Source organism: Cervus elaphus, chromosome 8, assembly GCF_910594005.1.
Source record: "Cervus elaphus chromosome 8, mCerEla1.1, whole genome shotgun sequence".
NCBI lineage: Eukaryota > Metazoa > Chordata > Mammalia > Artiodactyla > Cervidae > Cervus > Cervus elaphus.
In genome coordinates, this window is record NC_057822.1 from 16,059,844 (window position 1) to 16,079,822 (window position 19,979).

At 38.7% G+C, this 19,979-nt stretch overlaps 1 protein-coding gene and 2 non-coding genes across 3 annotated transcripts in view; 1 reads left to right on the forward strand and 2 right to left on the reverse strand.

The window, feature by feature from the left end:
- PDE6D (phosphodiesterase 6D) overlaps positions 1-19,979 on the forward strand; it is a 54,520-nt gene that overhangs the window by 15,597 nt on the left and 18,944 nt on the right. The window lies entirely within an intron of this gene.
- On the reverse strand, positions 5,649-5,721 carry TRNAN-GUU. Its single transcript has one exon. It is a non-coding gene; the product is annotated as a tRNA-Asn (tRNA).
- LOC122699047 lies at positions 17,196-17,302 on the reverse strand. The gene has a single exon (XR_006342533.1). It is a non-coding gene; the product is annotated as a U6 spliceosomal RNA (small nuclear RNA).

Here is a 19,979-nt window from a genome sequence, read left to right on the forward strand (position 1 = left end):
CTCCAGTATTCTTGACTGGGAAATTCCATGGACAGAGGAGCCAGGCAGGCTGCAGCCCATAGTGTCCCAAAGAGTTGAACGTGACTGCACACGAATGCATGCTAGGAAGCTAGCTCTGAGAAATGCAAAGAAGTTAGGACTTTCTTTATCTGTCTGCACTGGTAGTGAATCGTTGATTAAGAATTATTGATCTTTGTTGCCACTGTTCAGCTACCTTCAGTGAGGTTTCCCTTAGCCTTTGGAGATTTTTACAGAAGCTCAGTAGAAAGACATGAACCTCAATCTGAGACAGATTTCTTTTTTCCTAGTCCTAACTGGACTAAATTATCCAGCAACCCTCCTTACCATTTGAATGTGGAGGAGACCAACCCCTCAACTAGTACTAGATCTCTTTATCTGGACATGTTGTGACTTTCTTGATTTTATAGAATTATATAATGGTTCAGTAATTTCTGGAAAGCTTGCCTAAGCTAAAAGAAATTATGTCTATAGTCACATAACGTGTCTTCTTTGTAAATATGTCTTCTGCTCATCAAGAATATATAAAAGAGCAAGAATCAGGGACCCCAAAGGTAAATAAGTTCTGACCCATGGAATACACCAGTAGCATAATCTGAGCTGACATGCCACAACACCACACGGCATCCTGTATTCTACAGTGTTTGAAGTACCTTTCCATCCTTGTGTCCCAGGAGAACTGCTTGTCCTGTACCACAAGCTTAGGCATCACAATTTACATTCTATCCCCCAGTCTTGAGTATAGTTTCTCCCTGGTACAGACTTAGCACATAGGAGGGCTGTTTATGTCATATAAATGTTAAGAGAATAGGTGTTGAAATCAGGCACTCAAAAACCAGCTTTATGACATACTGGCTTCATGACCTTTGAGCATGGTACTTGCCATCCCTAAACTGCAGATTTCTCATCCATACGAGGCCTGTAATAATCACGCCTACTTCATAGGGTTGTGCAGATTAACTTAGATGTGGATAAAGCACTTAGCCAACATCTGGCACTCAACACATGTTAACCATCACCGTTACACAGTAAGTAAGTGCTGAATATACAGATCAGTGGGACCATTGTGGTTGGGTATGATTCTGCCAAAGATTCTTACATCCAAGAGATGTGTAACATGAATCATGACATCAGAATTATTTTCATTACTTGGTAAAGTCTTCGCCTTTAGTTTCTTCCTCTTTAGTTTATTTGAACAGAACTTTACTCAGACATGGCTGATCTGATAAGGAATATCTGATAAAGTGTCCCAGCTGATTCAAATAATTCTCCAGTTTTATGCAAAAGTTTTCCTATGTTATTGTTTTTAGAAGTTATTTTGGAGGACAGTCTGGTGACTTATTAATACTTTTATATTTTCTGTTTATGAATACTTACATACTTTGTCATTCTACAAAATAGGCTAAACTTTTCTAATTTTCATGGGAAAGCCCTTGGGGCGGGGGGGGGGGGGGGGCGGGGGGGACCCTTTTTGTTCCATCTCCATTGAAATTTAGAAATCTGAAGTAGAGTGTTGCCAGGAAGCTTCATGCATGCTGAGTCGCTTCATTTGTGTCTGACTCTGCGACCCCATGGACTATAGCCTGCCAGGCTCCTCTGTCCATGGAATTCTCCAGGCAAGAATACTGGGGTGGGTTGCCATTTCCTACTCCAGAGGATCTTCCCAACCTAGGGATCAAACCTGCTTCTCTTATATCTCCTGCATTGGCAGGCAGGTTTTTTACCACTAGTGCCACCTGGGAAGCCCCAAGAAGCTTCATAAGACCCTATGTTTGAGCATCTCAGTGTTCCTTCTCAGAGAAGGCAATGGTACCCCAAACCAGTACTCTTGCCTGGAAAATCCCATGGACGGATTGCATGGGATGGTAGGCTGCAGTCCATGGGGTCGCAGAGAGTCAGACATGACTGAGAGACTTCACTTTCACTTTTCACTTTTATGCATTGGAGAAGGAAATGGCAACCCACTCCAGTGTTCTTGCCTGGAGAAGGCCAGGGATGGGGTCGCACAGAGTCGGACACGACTGAAGTGACTTAGCAGGAGCAGTAACTGTTATTTCTGCACACAGTGAGAAGCATTTGGGCAAATAGTCCACTGTTTGTTTGCTGGTTCCTTAAGTGCTGCCAGGAGAAACTTATACTCCTGGGGTCTCTTTTTTGGTCCCAGGAGTGGGTTGGTGGAGGATGGTTAGTAATCTGCACCAAGTTTATTAGCTGTACTGCTTCCCAAACATGTTTTTGGCAGTGAAATATTCTACAGGTCTCCTTGTAGTGTTTCTCTATCCATTTCCAGCACAACAGCCAAAGATTTTGTTTTTCCCATAACAATTCTTTAGACAGTTGATTTTTTTTTTCCTTACACTGCCAACCTTTCTTGTCTTCATTCTCGCTTGTCCTTCTTTATGCACACAAACTATATAAGCTCTAGCGACTATTTTCCCCTGAAAAATGTAGTTATTCCAGACTTTCACTTCCCTAAAATCCTATTTTTTAGAAACATCTTTTAACTCCCTGTGTCAGTTCTTTGTCCATCTGTGGTAGACTGCCCTCCCTGCCTGGTGGCACAGAGCGTGGGCTTCAGTGGCTATAAATGTTTCTTTCCATTTAAGAGTTTTTCTTCCCAGAACCCTATAGCTACTCAGACCATGGCCCTTGAGCCAATGCTGAATCTCAAGTCCTACGCCAGACGTACTGAGCCAGAATCTAGACTTTGACAAGATTTCCACATGATCTATATGCACATGAAAGTTTAAGAAAGCACTGCTGTAAATCACTGTTTTGCTCAAAGCGGGAAAGCTGTCAAGTGGTGGCTCTTAACCCTGATGTTTAGTGGAATCACCTGGGGAACTCTGAAAACTACTAATACCTAGGTCCCATCTCCAGAGATTTTGATTTAATTGGTCTGTGGGAGTAGTCCAGACATTTGGAATTTTAAATATTCCCCCAGGTGATTCTAATATGCAACCAAGGTTGAAAACCACTTATGTGCATGAATCTTATAATTTACCCTAGTTTCCTAGAATATCATTATATGTTAATCAGTGCAAGACTAATGACTAAGCAAAAGATTAAGCTTTTCACAATTACATTTATTGGGAGGATATATATATACGTAGATAGAAAAAATTGGAAATACCGACACAAATATTAAATAGTAATCTCTGGTTTATAGGAATACAGCTATTGTTTTTTGTCCTCTATTTTCCAAATTTTCTATAATAGCCATGAATCCTTTTGGTAAAAAATCCTCACATATGTATATATACTTTTTAATAAATGTGTTTTGTTAACGCCTTAATTTTAAACTTTTATCTTTTTTCACACACCAATAAATTACAAACATTTTCTCATGCCATTAAATATCATTTAAATAGGCTTTTATATTGTTTAAAGTGAATCTTGACCCAGGGTGACTGTATTTTTACTTAAAAGATACGTTTATATACTGACTAGAATCTTTGAGAGACTAACTCCTGGAGAAAGGTATAGTGTTTGGAAGCTTTCCTTGTCCACAGACGGAACTGTTTATTTATGTATATTTTTTCATTTATTTTTATTAATTGGAGGCTAATTACTTTACAATATTGTAGTGGTTTTTGCCATAGATTGACATGAATCAGCCATGGATTTACATGTGTTCCCCACCCTGATTCCCCCCCCACCCCCCACCCTGCTCACATATTAGGAACTATGTTTAAATGGAGACGTCAGAACTGCAGTGAGGTCAGGTCAGACCTTCCCAGAGGCTTTTGCAACTGTCATCAGTTGAGTACCAGCATTTTTTTGAGCACTTAAACCTAACACAGAAAACTTGACTTTTACCATCCCAGAAGATGCTGCCCCCTAGGGAATCCTTAATGATATTTGGATTGCAGCCTACATGTCCTGTTGAAGGGCATTATATTTTTGAATTTCCTCTGCAAATCCTTTTGGTTTAGTTGGAATTGTGCTTCAAGACAACAAATGCCTCTCACAGTTTGAGTCTCCCCTGCATTACTGTGAACATTATGGTATGTAAAACTAGAATATCCTTTGAGCAAAATCTTGAAAATATCAACGGTGTATTATAGTGCTGTAAATCACCACTATATGTAAATCAAACACATCCAGGCTGTGTTGTAATTAAAGAAATTCAAGTACCTCCTTTTTCCCAAACTTGGGAATAAATACTAGTCCTCCCCCAACTTCAAAAGAAAAAATAAATGATCTGCCTATTCTTCTTGACTATTCTATTGTTGACCCAGACCAGTTGCACTATTAGGGAAAGGAATAATTTTGCTGATAGTCTCTTTACAATTGGAAGAAAGGAGATGCTTTCTATCGTTGGGGAACCTTTTAAAAGAGGCACAGTAACTGACTTTGTGGGAGAAAAATTCTGCTTGTTATTTTTCACTCCATTTAACCTTTTCTCTACCAAAATCTATATAAAAAAGGTTCAGAAATGTACAGTCTTTAATTTCAGAGAAATAAGCTTAATGTTTTATTTGCATATTTTTAGTTCTAACTGAGCTTTTAAACTTAGCTTTTCTTCTGAAGAGAAAGATTTCAAAACAGTTCACAACCTAAAGACTTCAGGAGCTATACCTACTAAGATCATGAGGGAATTTGTGTTCCTTTGAGTAGTATTTGATCTGAGTTTGTGCCTTAACCTGAGACAGTAGTGCTATCAACCTGGGCTATCTTGCCTAGTTATGCAAATCAGGAAGAGAGGAGACACCTGGGTATGGCACAGTATCGAAAGGTGATACAGGTTAGTGAGTGGATATTCAGCTTTAGAGGCATGTTTTGGACACTGATACTTATCTTATCTCACAAGACCTGATCATAAGCAAGCCAAAGATGGTACTTTGTACAAGTCTCCATTATAGATAGTCATTCTCACATTGCATTGTAATTATTCTTTTACCTGATAGTTTTCCCTACCTGGAGGAGCACTCCAGAGAACATGTACACAGTCATGTCTTATTAATCATGGTGTGTGCTAGCCCTGAGCCTAACAGTCATAAATGTTTAGTAAAGTTAGACAAATGAAATCTCCAATTTAGCCCTGTTGTAATACAGAACCCTTTGGCCATATTCAAATGTAGATTCAACGGACTTCTTTCTTTTTTCCCGACAATTATAGGTTGATCACTACTTAACACCAGTGTTTAACAACTGTATAGTAGATGACTGTTCTGGAGTTCTGGACATTCTGGAAGGAAAATAAAAGGGAAATGACTTAGGAAAACTTCTATCTAAAATTATATCAAAATTTGGGGATTAGCTTTTCAGACCATATTTATGTTCAGAATGGTATTCTGTTTTGGAGGACATGCATATACTATGGTATCTGTCATTATAGTGCCTTAATTCTTAAATAAGATATGAAAACACAAATTAAGGAAAGACTGTTTCCTGATATTAGTATATTAGGTAAATTAAATGGATGAGACACACATTTAACTTTTGAATACATAGCAAACTTATTGCCCAAAAGCATTACTTTGACTTCTTAGCCATTGGTCAAAAGCATTATTTTGACTTCTTAGCCATTAGTCAAACTCTGTAGTAGTCAGCTTGGAATTTGTACATTCTGAGTAATTGTTTTTGAGGGGTTTTTTGGCTGCACCACACAGCTTATGGGATCTTAGTTTCCCAACCAGGGATTGAACCTAGGGCCACAGCAGTAACAGTGCCAAGTCCTGACCACTGGACCACCAGGGAACTCCCCGTGTAATTGTTTTTTTATCTTTAAAAATGAAATATATGATTGAAATTAGTATAGAATATATGTTATACTGTATATTAAACTATATTTCAATCTGGACCAAACTGCTATTTAAAATTAGTTCCAAACAGTTTTTGTAAGAGAAAATTCAATAAGAAAAAAATTGTATTTACTAAAAGAATATTGTATACAAAAGAGCAGTTTCTTTATAAACGTAGAAAGTGGCTTAGTAGAGTGAGACCTGTGTTCTAATCTGTCTATACCTCTCACTAGGTGTGAGGCTTTAAATGTCTGTTAATGTTTCTGAGGCTCTTTCTTCATCTTTAAAATGGGAGTGATACCTGCTTTGATAGGATCAGCTGAGATAAAATGTGTAAAAGAGATTTATAAACTTTAAGGTACTATGCAAATGAATGATGGATTTCATTGATGGCCTTAGTAAATCTGATAGCCTAATTCTGTATCTTTTTATTATTATTAGAACAATGATTTAGAAAATACTAGGGTGGAAGGTGTGTTTGGCATGAGAAATAACTACTACTAAGCTTTTCCTGTATCTAAAGAGCCCATGTGCAGACCAGACCTTTTTGTCATTTATTAATATCAAATAAAACTGCAAAAAAAAAAAGTTGTAATAGTTTGTGTTAGACTCTCCCTCTTGTGTTTTCTAAATTTTTTCTAGTTTTATTGAGATAGAATAGACATAAAATGTGTTTTTTAAATTGAAATATAGTTGATTTGCAAAGTTGGTTAATTTCAGGTGTACAGCAGAGTTGTTCAGAGATAGTTCAGTTCAGTCGCTCAGTCATGTCCAACTCTTTGTGAGAGATATTCAGAGATATTCTTTTTCAGATTCTTTTTCATCATAGGTTATTACCGGATATTGAATATAGTTCCCTGTGCTATACAGTAGGTCTTTGTTTATCTTTTATATATATATATTTTTTTTTTCTTTATATCTTTTTTATATATGAAACAAAGTGTTAGTTGCTCAGTTGTGTCCGATTCTTTTCAACCCCATGGACTTTAGCCTGCCAGGCTCCTCTGTCCATATGATTTCCCAGGCAAGAATACTGGAGTGGGTTGCCATGCCCTCCTCCAGGGTATCTTCCCACCAGGGATCAAACCGGAGTCTCCTGCATTGCAGGCAGATTCTTTGCCATCTGAGCCACCAGGGAAACCCAGGGATTAATGTATACACACTACTATATAATGTGGCTCAGATGGCTGCAGTCCATGTGGTCTCAAAGAGTCAGACTGGAGTGAGCCACCAACACTTTCACTTTTCATATGTTATCTCAAACTCCGTCTATCCCTGCCCCCCATAGTGTGTTTTTTAAAAATTTGTTTTTCAGAATAGATCCAGACCAAGAATGTTTTTACTTTCTTTCTATTCCTACAGCTTTCTTTTTCGCATACTTACCAAGTGTTTTTCTGATTATTTTGTGGATTTTTGTTTTTGAAACATTTCCTGACCTTTTCATTAATTTTGAAGGCTTTTTCTTGATATCCCTGTAATTCTTTTTAAAATGCACATTTAACAGCTTTATTGAGATACAGTTCACCCATTTATAATGTATAGTTGAGCGGTTTTTATTCTATTCACAATGCTATGCAGCCATCAACAGTCACTTTGGGAACATTTCATCACCTTTTTAAAAGAAACCTCTGTTTCCTCTTGCAGTCATTCCTCGGCAGTCATTCCTCGTTTCCTCTACCCTCCCATCCCAGCTGTAGGAAACCACTAATCTACCTTCTGCCTCTGTAGATTCCACTATTCTGGATATTTCATACAAATGGAATCAAGGAATTTGGGGGCTTTTGTGACTGATTTCTTTCACTTAATGTTTTCAAGTTTCATCCACACTATAGCATATATATATAAGTGTCTAATTCCATTACAATTCCAGACAATAGTCCATAGTGTGGATGTACCACATTTTGTTTATCCATTCATCGGTTGATGAACATTTGGGTTGTCTTCACTTTTTTTTTAGTTATTAGGACTAATATTGCTATCAACATTCACGTACAAGTTTTTGTGTGAACATATGTTTTCATTTCTCTTGGACATATACCTAGGAGAAGAATAACTGGGCTATAAGGTAACTCTGTTTAACCTTCTGAGAAACTGCCAGACTCTTCCAAAAGTTGCACCATTTTACATTTCCACCAGCAGTGTATGAGGGTTCTAGTTTCTCTACATGGTTGTGAACACATGTCTTCCTACTAATACTCATCCTGGAGGGTGTAAAGTAAATATCTCAGTGTGGTTTTCATCTGCATTTCCCTGGTGACTAATGGTGTTGAGCATCTTTTCATGTCCTTTTGACCATTTCTGTATCTTTGGAGAAATGTCTGTTCAGATTCTTGCCCATTTTTTAATTGGGTTATTTGTCTTATTGAGTTGTAAGAGTTCTTTTTTTTTTTTCTTTTTTCTTTTTTTTTTTTGAGTTGTAAGAGTTCTTTATATATTCTGGATACAATTTGCTCCTCAGATCCACGATCTGCAAATATTTTCTCCCACTATGTAGATTGTTTTTCCATTTTCTTAATGGTGTCTTTTGGAGCATATGAGTTTTTAACTTTAATGAAATCCAGTTTATTTTTCTTTTGTCATCTGTGTTTTTCTAGTCTGTCATATCTAAGAAGGGTTTTAACTTACCCAAGGTCACAAAGAGTTATTACTGTATTTTTCCTAAGAGTTTTGTAATTTTAGCTCTTACATGTGAACCTATGATCCACTTGAAGTTAATTTTTATGTATGATGTGAATGTTGGGGGGTCCAGCTTTATTTTTTTGCATGTAGATAGCCCATTGTCCCAGTACCATCTGTTGAAAAAACTATTCTTTCTCCCATTGAATTGTCTTGGCAGCCTTGTCAGACATCAAGTGACCATAAATGTGAGGTTTATTTATGGACTCTCAGTTCTTCCATTGATCTATATGTCTGTCCTTATGCCAGTACCACACCATCTGATTATTGTAGCTTTATAACAAGTTTTGAAATCAGGAAGTGTGATTTGGCCAACTTTGTTTTCTCTCTCAAGGTTGTTTGAGTTCTCTGAGTCCCTTGATTTCCATATGAATTTTAGGGTCATTTTGTCAATTTCAGCCAAAAAAAAAAAAGCCAGCTGGGATTTTGATAATGATTAAGTTGAATTTGTAGAGCAGTTTGGTAAATATCACCATCTTAATCTGCCCAGTCCTCATAATTCTCTCCTGACATGTAGGAGAGAAGCATTGTAAAGAAAAAAGTTCTTTGCCCTCTTTTCACAAGTAAAGACCCTCCAAGCAGAATCTGATAAGTGGGTGAATGAAGGGAGAAACCTCAAAACTCCTGTTGGTCATCCACCAATCCCAGTCTCCCAACTCAGGAAGTTACCGACACTGAGCCTTAGAGAATCCATGCCCAGGGTTATCTGTCCAGAGGCTGGCAGTGGGCAGCTCCCCTACTGACAGGAATGTATATCTACTCCTTCTGACCTCTAAAGTACCCTTGGTAGTTAAGAGATAGTAAATCGGGGGAGGCATGTTTATTTCCTAAGTAGGTGAGCTTGTTTTGTTTTATGGCTGTTGGTTTCTTTTGTTTGCTTGTTTCAAAGTTCTTTAACCTTTATCAGGCAAAACAGTTTGAGAGTTAGCAAGGTAAAATTTGCAGGTTTCACTCAGAGGCAGTGCTTTCTCACCATCTGGAAACTGTAGGTTCCTGAAGAGGCCTAATGTGTGATGCTTCTACTGGAAATCAGTTTATAACCATAATTACCGTGTCAGTTAATACTGGAACCAGTGGTTCATTTTTATGTTTGTTCAGTTCTTACCAAACAAATCTAGTTGTATGTACTGGCACTCTCATGTAATAAAGATCAGAGTAAATAATACACAGTTGTTGTTAGAAAACGCCGCGGGAGAAAGAAAAAGCCGCCTCTAAGGACCGGTGGTAAAGACCTTTTTATTAAGCGTCGCTCTCGCTCTCGGGCAGAACTCCCGGGGGGCTGGTGAGTGAGGAGACAAAGGGAGTCTGCAAGGTATGAGGGGTGGGGAGGGGTTTTATAGTCCGGGCAGGGCGTCCAGGCCAGGTCTTTTCATATAAGGAAGAAAGCGCGGGCTACAGCGGTGGTCAGTGTCCGAGGGCTCTGTGTTGGTACCTGATTGGACCAGGCTGCAGGGGGCCAGCCCCTGAAAGTTTAGCCAGCCTCCGGAATTTGCCTTGTAGCACTTTCCCGGGGGCATGCCCCGACCTTTCAGTTGTGAGGTCTGTCCTTTTGTCCTTTAGGGTTTTGTCTTTTGACTCTTTAAGACTCACACTCTTTTAAATGTTGCCTTTGGGAAAGGTTGGCCTCTTCTGTACTCAGAAGGCTTGGTTCTATTAAGAGCCTCTCTTTCTCCTCAGAAAGACAGGGTGCTTCTCATTGATGGAAACCTGGTTTTTATTCTGATGCCTTATGGCATGATTTCTCATGCCAGAAATGATCTTCCTCTCTTATAACAAAACATGGGGCTTCTAGTGTGCTTTCTTTCTTAAAGTCAGAGGGTCAGAGCAGTCCCTGGAGGAAAGCACAATCTCTGGCTGTTTGGGGAGTGAAGCTGAAGCCAGATCTGGTGACAGTGCTCAGTTCTCCCTGGGAGAAATCTCCTGGTGAGGGAAGACCAGACCTGACTCATTAGGACTGTCCAGTGATCATTCATGGAAATCATAGACAGTTTTCAACCTTAAAAATAGATCAATCAAAAGAAAATCACCTGCTGCTTCCAGCTGTTTAATATTAGGTTCAGTCTTTAATATCTCCAAATTTAGTTTTCCCACCCAGAAAGTGAAGTGATGGAAGTAACAGTACCTAACCCATGTGATTTTGTATACGTAAAGCACCTAACGTAAAGCTTTACATCCAGTGTTAATGAGTATAAAAAATTTAAATGTAAGAGAGAAAATAGCAGTGCCCATAAGCACCAACTCATAAGAGAAACTTTATACTCAGAGAAAAGAAATGTATTTGGACAGTAATAATGAGTACTATCTAGTGAGCTTCCAGGCATTACTACTGATCTCCTGTGCTCCAGGCACTGTGTTAGTTTTACATACATCAGTTCTCATTGAATCTTCACAAAAATTGTACAAATATTTATTACATTTTGGAGTTGAGGCAAACTAAGCCTTAAGGAAACCACTTCCCTGGTGGCTCTGACGGTAAAGAATCTGTCTGCAATGAGGGAGACCCGGGTTCAATCCCTGGATCAGCAAGATTCCCTGGAGAAGGAAATGGCAGCCCACTCCAGTATTCTTGCCTGGAAAATCCCATGGACAGAGAAGACTGGTGGGCTACAGTCCATGGGGTCACAAAGAGGCGGACATGACTGAAGCAACTTAGCGTTCAAGCCTAAAGAAAGTGACCCCAAGGTCACAAAACTATTAAATAATGGTGCCATGATTATCACCGGGGCTGTGAGAATCCCCTCTTGTGCTTTAAGCACATTGTATACTCACGGGAGAAGAGGGGATGAAACTGAATGTGAAGGAAGGCTAGACCATGGAGAAGTAACAAGGAAAGGGTCGGGAGAAGAGGGGATGAAACTGAATGTGAAAGAAGGCTAGACCATGGAGAAGTAACAAGGAAAGGGTCTTTCGAGTGTAAAATCAGACTTAGGAAAAACATAAAAAAGGTTTTGGGGGGATGGTGGCACATACAGGGACAGGTCTGTGATGGAACCAGTTTGGCTAGAACAGGTGTTTTTGAAATGAACCTGAGACTCCTTGTGGTGTCAGATGAGCGTGTGTGGCTTGACCCAGTGACAGCAGAAAGCACTGAGAGGTTTATGAGCAGGGAGGAGAAAAGATCCAAGTGATATTTTAGAAACATATAGTCTGGCAGTAGTGTGCAGATTGGATGGGGGGGGGGGGAGGTGAAACTGCACTTTATTGGAAGAAAATAGCAGAACTTGCTGACTGACTGGAAAGGAAGGTCAAGAGAGGTCAGGAAGGTCAATGCCCAAAGAAACAAAGCCCTTTGGGCAAGTTTAGCACCAAAATAATTTTGTCAAAAGTTGGAAACTTTTGAGAACAGGCTATAAATGACTCCATAAACTTCCTTTACCCTCCCAAAGCGTAGGCTCCTCCAGGCACCAGTCTATTCTGATGGTCTCACCCTCTTGCCTCTTACTCCACCCAATTCTCCCCAACACCACCCCATCAGAAAGCCCTTTTTTGCTCTAAACACCGTCTCCTCCCTCCAGGAGCACTTCCTGGAGCCCTCCCTTTCCCTGAAACCTGATCCTCCCTCTAGGAGGCACCTCTCCCTCCGGGTTCCAGGGAGGCAGCATTTTCTCTCTCACCTTCTGTGAGGGCCAGGCTGGGCTGGGGGAGTGTGACAGGTGAAAACTTGCATTTCCTGCATTTTTTTGCCTACTGTTCTTTTGAGCCATTTTGTCTTTTTCTCATGTAAGTGCTCCTTCTGTGGTAAAGACATTGTCCCTTTGCTTGTCATATTTTTCTAATTTTTCATTTGACTTAACTTTGTTTATGATGATTTTGAGGTATACAGTGTTCTATGGTTTGACTTTTGAGGTACTTTTTAAATTAAGTAATAGAAATACATTCTTCTTGTAAACAAAGCAGTTTGAAAAACCTAGTCTGCTTCAATCTCTGTCCCCAGAGCACTCTGTCTAGTGAGCACTCTGTCTAGTGCTCGCCCCCTCCTGCTGAAACCACTTGGGTTTTAAACTGTTTTTCTGGAATTTGTACGTACTTTATTCTTCTATGGTTTATTTTCTTTTGCATTTCTTTTTAGAGAAGCCTTCTTTATCCTTAGGTTACATATTCATCTATATTTTCTTTATATGTAATTCTTGAGGCCAATTGTAATATATTATAGTAAACAATATGAGATAATCAACCATTTTTCTTCAATAATTTGGAATTTAACATATGGTATAGAATGAAGCAGGGCTTACCTGGTGGCTCAGACGGTAAATTTCCTGCAATACAGGAGACCTGGGTTCAGTCCTTGGGTTGAGAAGATCTGCTGGAGAAGGAAATGGCAACCCACTCCAGTATTATTGCCTGGGAAATCCCATGGACAGAGGAACCTGGTGGGCTGCAGTCCGTGGGGTTGCAAAGAGTCAAACACGACTGAGCATGCTCATAGTCTTAAATGTCTTAGAAACTACTACTAGTGTAATATACATATGGGTGTCTATTTTTAAAATTTTCAAATTCCATTTTGGAATAATTTTAGGCCACGAGAAGTTGTGAAAATAGAAAGTGAGTTCTCACGTACCTTTCATCCAGTGTCCCTCGATGATAACATCTTACATAGCTATACTACATTATCAAAACTGGGAAAGGGACATTGGTACAGTACCATTAACCACTGTTTTTCCTGGGTCACATACCTTCTAGGATTACCCTGAGAGTCCACTTGGTGAATAACCATGCCAAACAGTCCTGGAACTAGCTGCTTTTCAGCTATCTTATTTACAGTCAGACTCCACAGTGTGTATTAAAAGAAATGAGAAGTGGAGTAAAGAAACCGAGGATATCAAGGAAGCTAGTGGACATTCTGGTCAAAGCCAGCTCTACACAATTTCCTTTTTCTCCTTTCTCTGACAGACTTTTCTGTTGTTCCCCAAGTAGCCAACCAGACGTTTCATAGAATAGCAGATTTCTTGTCCTGTTTGGTATGGATACATCTGTCTCCAGCTTTACCCTGTTTCCAGGCAAGGAGCCAGGAATCAGGTTCGTCAGAGCAGCAGAGGGAATCCATAACCTCTGCTGTTGTTACAAGGTGGAAGCAAACCCTGTTGCCCTCCCCTGTGGCTTCTGACTGAGACAAAGGAAAATAATGTGACAGGAGCGAATTGACAGCAGCCACCTCTGCCAGCAAACACTAATACAGCCGAGAATTTCAGGTTACCTTGGTTGAGTAAACTTAATGCTGCCCTGGACGTTGTTTCTCATGCAGATAATTTGGTCTTGGCACTTGTTTGAGGTCATATTGAAAGAAAATGAAAGTATTAGTTGCTTAGTCATGTATGATTCTTTGCAACCCCATGAACTGTAGCCCACCAGGCTTCTCTGTCCCTGGGATTCTCCAGGCCAGAATATTGGAGTGTGTTGCCATTCCCTTCTCCAGGGGATCTTCCCAACCCAGGGATGGAACCCAGGTCTCCCACACTGCAGGCAGATTCTTTACCATCTGAGCCACCAGGGAAGCCAAGCATATGCTTAATATAAGGTGCCATTGATGTGATAATGATGTACTTCAGGTTCTTAAACTTAGGGGAAAAAAAGGAAACAAAAATGTCACTTTATGAAGACATCAAAGATATCTTTTCTAAGAGAGAGGCCTTGTGTGGTAGGGAAAGATATATTACAGTGATGTAACAAATTAAGTTCTGGCTTTTTAGGGGGTTCAGATCTGAAATATGATTGTATCTAACTGGGATATAATCTTCAGAAGTTGTTAACTAACATGACTGGCATTTTTGCCTATCACAATGAAAACTTACCATGGATGTGCCCTGCCTGAAGAAATCACAGTAAACAGAAATTTGCTTTTAGAGATTTGCTAGTTAATCTCAAATTAGGGCTTTAAACATTTATTTCAGAAAATTTTCTCCATTTATGAGATAACTTATTTGGTACTTTTAAAACAATAAATTCCTGAAGAGCGATTTAAACCATGTAATTTACAAAAAGAAAAAACAAAACCCAAACAAAAACCACACTTCATTTTCACACAACTGTTCTAAACCGCTAACATTAAATTCATCTGCATAAAAAAGCAGGGGCACTCTCCCCTCTCTCACCCCCTCTCTCCCACTTTTCTCTCCCCCTTCCTTCCCTCCCTCCCCCTCCTCTCTCTTTCCCTCCCCCTCTCCATATCTGTCTGTATCTCTGTCTCTCTTCTCTCCCTCTTCTCTCTCTCAATCTCTGTCCTGGTATACAAAGGAATATCACAGGATCTTAAATATGGTACCTCATTCTAGTTAAATGTGTGCATTTGAATGACCAGCAGGCAGACATTTATTTTTACAAACTAGAAAATCTCTAAAAATAGTATGAAAATATAAAGGATACTCTTCTATTTATTTATAATAATAATAGTCCATTTAAAAATGATCCCTTTGTCCTCGGTCAAGTTTCAACCTAATAGAGCTAATGATTTTTGTTTTCTCTGGCATAGTTTAGGAATGTGCCCCTGTTTTGATTTTGGTAGCATCTGTAAGAGACTACATTTTTGAAAGTTTATAATTCTAAACTGTTATTAAAATGGAAAAAAGGGATTATGTCTAGAAATTGATTACTTTTAGGAAGACTGGAAATGAGAACTAAGTGCTGAGTAAACAAGAACTGTACAGTAACTTTAAGATACCTGTTAATAGTGACGTGAAAGTCGCTCAGACGGAATTCTCCAAGCCAGAATACTGGAGTGGGTAGCCTTTCCCTTCTCCAGGGTGTCTTCCCAACCTAGGGATTGAACCCAGGTCTCCTGCATTGCAGGTGGATTCTTTACCAGCTGAGCCACCAGGGAAGAATAAGTGTCATGAAAAAAAGTACTTTACAAAGTAGAATAAAAATAAAATACTAATTAAGAAATTAGTCCCTTTTTTGCCTTAATTCAAGCATTATCCTAAAAGAAAAATCCTTTCCAAGAAAACATACTCTATGAAAACTAATGTTGACTGTCCTTATACAGAGTACCCTAGACTTAATAATTTGGAAGCAAATTCTTATTCATTCTACTTAACCCTATTACCCCATCCCCCCCAAAATTTTTTTTTTTTGCTAATTACTTTTGGCACACTGGAAAGTTATTGATTGATGTGATGCAAAAGCCAGGATAGCCAAAGATTTCCCTGTTTTTTGCTATCAACTCAGTGAGTGGGAATACCTCTGCCTTCAGTAAGTCCATAAACCAAATTAGGGAAACAGTAACTAGTACACAAAACAGCTGCTAAAAGCTTGTGAGTATTCAGAATAAAAGGAATAATGAGGAGCAAGTACTAGAAAATCAGACAGAGGAAGACAAAAATAGACATTCAGGAGGGCCATTTGGCAAGCAGAGGCTCATTTTTAAATCTTGATTCTTTCAGAGATGTTGGATTATAGTGTCTGTCTTAGCCAGGAGATACAAACATGTGACGCAATTATTCTGCCCCTCTTTTTAAAGAAGCCCGCACACCTCTGCCTTTATGAAACCAGTGACACCAGAATTGACCGGGGCAGAAGCTGCTGCAAAGGTTAATCTGATCAAATTCAATAGATCCTCCTGGAATCCTCTCCATCTGCAGAAGTTACCATATTATTAGAGCAGTGAGGGAGCCAGGGCCAAGTCTTCACTACAGAGAAAAGCTTCCAGAGAAAGAAATTCAAGTGACCTAGGGTATGAAAAATTAGGCCTGTTCTTTGGTTAAGAATTAGGAAGTGATTCTTATTGAAGTTATTTGTGCTTTTGTTTTTAAGTAATATACAGATTAAAATGTTTTCAAATAGTGTAAAAGATTATACAGTGAAAACTAAAACTTTTGCAGTGTAAAAGCTGAACTGTGTTTTCTTTAAAAAAAAATCAGATGGAGGAATAATTTATGTATTAAAAGAAATAGCCTCTAGAAGATTTAAATGGGAGGAATAAGACAGTGACAGAAGAAATGAGGATTTCTGGCAGTTTGCAGTTTTGGTCAGAGAAGGAAGAGACTTCTGTAAAGGCTTCTGGATTTTTCATCATATTAGACCTTTCCCAATCCTACATTATAAAAACAATCCCCATATTTCCCTCTGTATTTTTCTCCTTCCTTGCTTTCTTTCTTTTTTAACTTTGATCTGTCTGAAGTACATTTTAATAGAAGGAGTGAGATAGAGATTTAATTTTTCTATATGACCACCCTTTTGTCCTAACACTATTCAATAGTCCCATCGTTTTTTGCTACTGATTTTAAATGTTTCCATTAATATGTTCAGTTCAGTTCAGTTGCTCGGTCATATCCGACTCTTTGTGACCCCATGGACTGCAGCATGCCAGGCTTCCCTGTCCATCACCAACTCTCAGAGTTTGCTCAAACTCATGTCCATCAAGTCGGTGATGCCATCCAACCATCTCACCCTTTGTCGTCCCCTCCTCCTGCCTTCAGTCTTTCCCAGCATCAGGGTCTTTTCAGATGAGTCAGCTCTTCACATCAGGTGGCCAAAGTACTGGAGTTTCAGCTTCAGCATCAGTCCTTCCAATGCATATTCTGAACTGATTTCCTTTAGGATGGACTGGTTGGATCTCCTTACAGTCCAAGGGACTCTCAAGAGTCTTCTCCAACACCACAGTTCAAAAGCATCAATTCTTTGGCGCTCAGCTTTCTTTATGTCCAACTCTCACATCCATACATGACTACTGGAAAAACCACAGCTTTGACTAGATGAACCTTTGTTGGCAAAGTAATGTCTCTGCTTTTTATTTATTTTTATTTATTTATTTATTTTTTTTTAAATATGGAATGCTTCACGAATTTGCGTGTCATCCTTGCGCAGGGGCCATGCTAATCTTCTCTGTATCGTTCCAATTTTAGTATATGTGCTGCCGAAGCGAGCACATGTCTCTGCTTTTTAATATGCTGTCTAGATTTGTCATAGCTTTTCTTCCAAGGAGCAAGCATCTTTTAATTTCATGGCTGCAGTCACCATCTGCAGTGATTTTGGAGCCCCCAAAAATAAAGTCTGTCACTGTTTCCATTGTTTCCCTATCTATTTGCCATGAAGTGATGGGATCAGATACCATAATCTTAGTTTTCTGAATGTTGAGTTCTAAGCCAACTTTTTGACTCTCCTCTTTCACTTTTATCAAGAGGTTCTTTAGTTCTTCTTCACTTTCTGCCATAAGTGTGGTGTCATCTGCATATCTTAGGTTATTGATATTTCTCCCGGCAGTCTTGATTCCAGCTTGTGCTTCACCCAGCCCAGCATTCCTCATGATGTACTCTGCATATAAGTTAAATAAACAGGGTGACAATATACAGCCTTGATGTACTCCTTTCCTGATTTGGAACCAGTCTGTTGTTCCATGTCCAGTTCTAATTGTTGCTTCTTGACCTGCAAACAGATTTCTCAGGAGGCAGGTCAGGTGGTCTGGTATTCCCATCTCTTGAAGAATTTTCCCATCTCTTTAAAAATTCTCTTTAAGAATTTTAATATGTACTGAATTCCATATGATTTTTTTCTCTTCCATTGATCTGTCTAGTCATATTCAACACTATTTTAGTTCTTAAAGCTCTATAAGTTTTAATATCTGTAAGGATATATTTCTTGTTACTTTTTTCTTGTTACTCTTCAGGATTTTCCTGATGATTCTCATACTTTCCATATGAATTTTAAGATCAGTTTTCAGGTTTTTTAAAAATCCTAGAGTTTACATTTATTTGGATTGCATTAAATTTACAGATGAATCTATGATATTAATTTTTTCCATCCAAAATTAGGATATGCTTTTCCATTTATTTAATATTTCTTTTGTGTCCCTCAGTAGCATTTAGAATTTTTTTCTGATAGAGCTTGAGCCAAGCAGCCTTACTTTTATTGTTTATTATTTACAGTAACTTTTCTTTTGATTCTTCTCAGTTTTCCAGATATATAACGATATCACTGGCACATAATGATTATTTTATTTTCTCTTTTCCAATTTTTATATTTCCTATTTCTTTCTCTTATAATTATGTTGTCTAGTACCTCCAGAATAAAATAATAGTGGCACTAGAAGATATCTCTGCCCTACTTCTGACTTTAAAGGGAATGTTTCTAGCGTTTACCCAGTAAGTGTGAATCATGGTTTGTTTTACATAAACACCTTTATTTCTCCTTGCTCAACATTTTTTTGGGGAGTGGGTAAAGTAGAAAAGGGTAGCTTTATTGCTTTGCCAGGCAAAGGGAGCCATAGTAGGCTGATACCCTCAAAGTAAGTACCCCTTACTTAACATTTCTTTCTCTTTTTTTTTTTTAAAGGGGAAATCTTTAATTTGTAAATCTCTTATGTGAGTCGAGAATAAAAAAGAACCAACAACTTCTAAAAATGAAGTAGATAGTATTGGAATATTTAAAGCTTACTGAGTGGGACTTCTTTTTTTTTATTGGGGTATAGTTGATTTGCAACGTTGTATTAGTTTCTGCTGTACAGCAAAGTGAATCAGTTATATATATTCTTATATCCACTTCTTTTTATTTTTTTATTTTGGGGTTTTTTTTTTTTCTGGCCACACCACACAGCTTTTGGGATCTCAGTTCCCCAATCAGGGATTGAACCCAGGCCACAGCCATGAAAGCCCGGAATCCTAACCATTAGGCAACCAGGGAACTCCCTCTCCACTCTTTTTTAGATTCTCTTCTCATGTAGGCCATTACAGAGTACTGAGTATAGAGTTCCCTGTGCTATACAATAGGTCCTTACCAGTTGTCTGTTTTATGTATAGTAGTGTGCGTGTGTGTCAGTCTGGGTCTCCCCATCTATCCCTCCACCCCACCTCTTTTCCCCCTTGTTCACCATAAAGTTGTTTTCTGCACCTGTGACTCTTTCTGTTTTGTAAATAAGTACATTTATACTCCACATTTCTTGACTCACTCTCTCACCTGAATCCGAAACATTTCTTTTCATCCATTGTTAAAAAACTTATATTTGTTCTTCCATTGCCTAATAGTCATCCTCAATTGCATCACCCAAAGACAGTAAAACTCAGGATGTGGATGAATGGGCGAAGTAAAGGAGACCTGAATTAATGGTTGAAAGAATTAAAAGCTCTGTTCTACCTGTGAGTCAGTTTCTTGAGCAATCAGCTTCACCTCGAGTAGGAGCCAGTGACTGAAACTGGAATTGCCATTGGCTTGAGCAGTTTGGTGTTTCTAGAAGTGCTGAAGACTTAAGAGTTTTTCTGGGTCTTCTTAAAAATAAGTTGTTTGGAACTCTCATTAAGAAAAAAACATGGTAGTTTTAAAAATTATAATAGAAGAGTAGATTTTAATCTTTGAAGGATAGGAAAAGAAATTTATTCCCTGTCATGGAGAGACAGTGGGAATAGTGGAAGAATCTTAAGCTTCAGAGTCTGACCATCATTCCAAATCCGGGGCTGCTGCCTCTTGGCTGTGCAACTTTGATTAGGATACTGAGCAGCTCTGCTTTATGGCCTTTTTCTTAGTCATCACATGATGAGGAACTGCCGTTCTTTGGGACAAGTTTTGCTCTACAGCATTTATGGCATTATATGAAAGTGGCATAAATAAATGTTT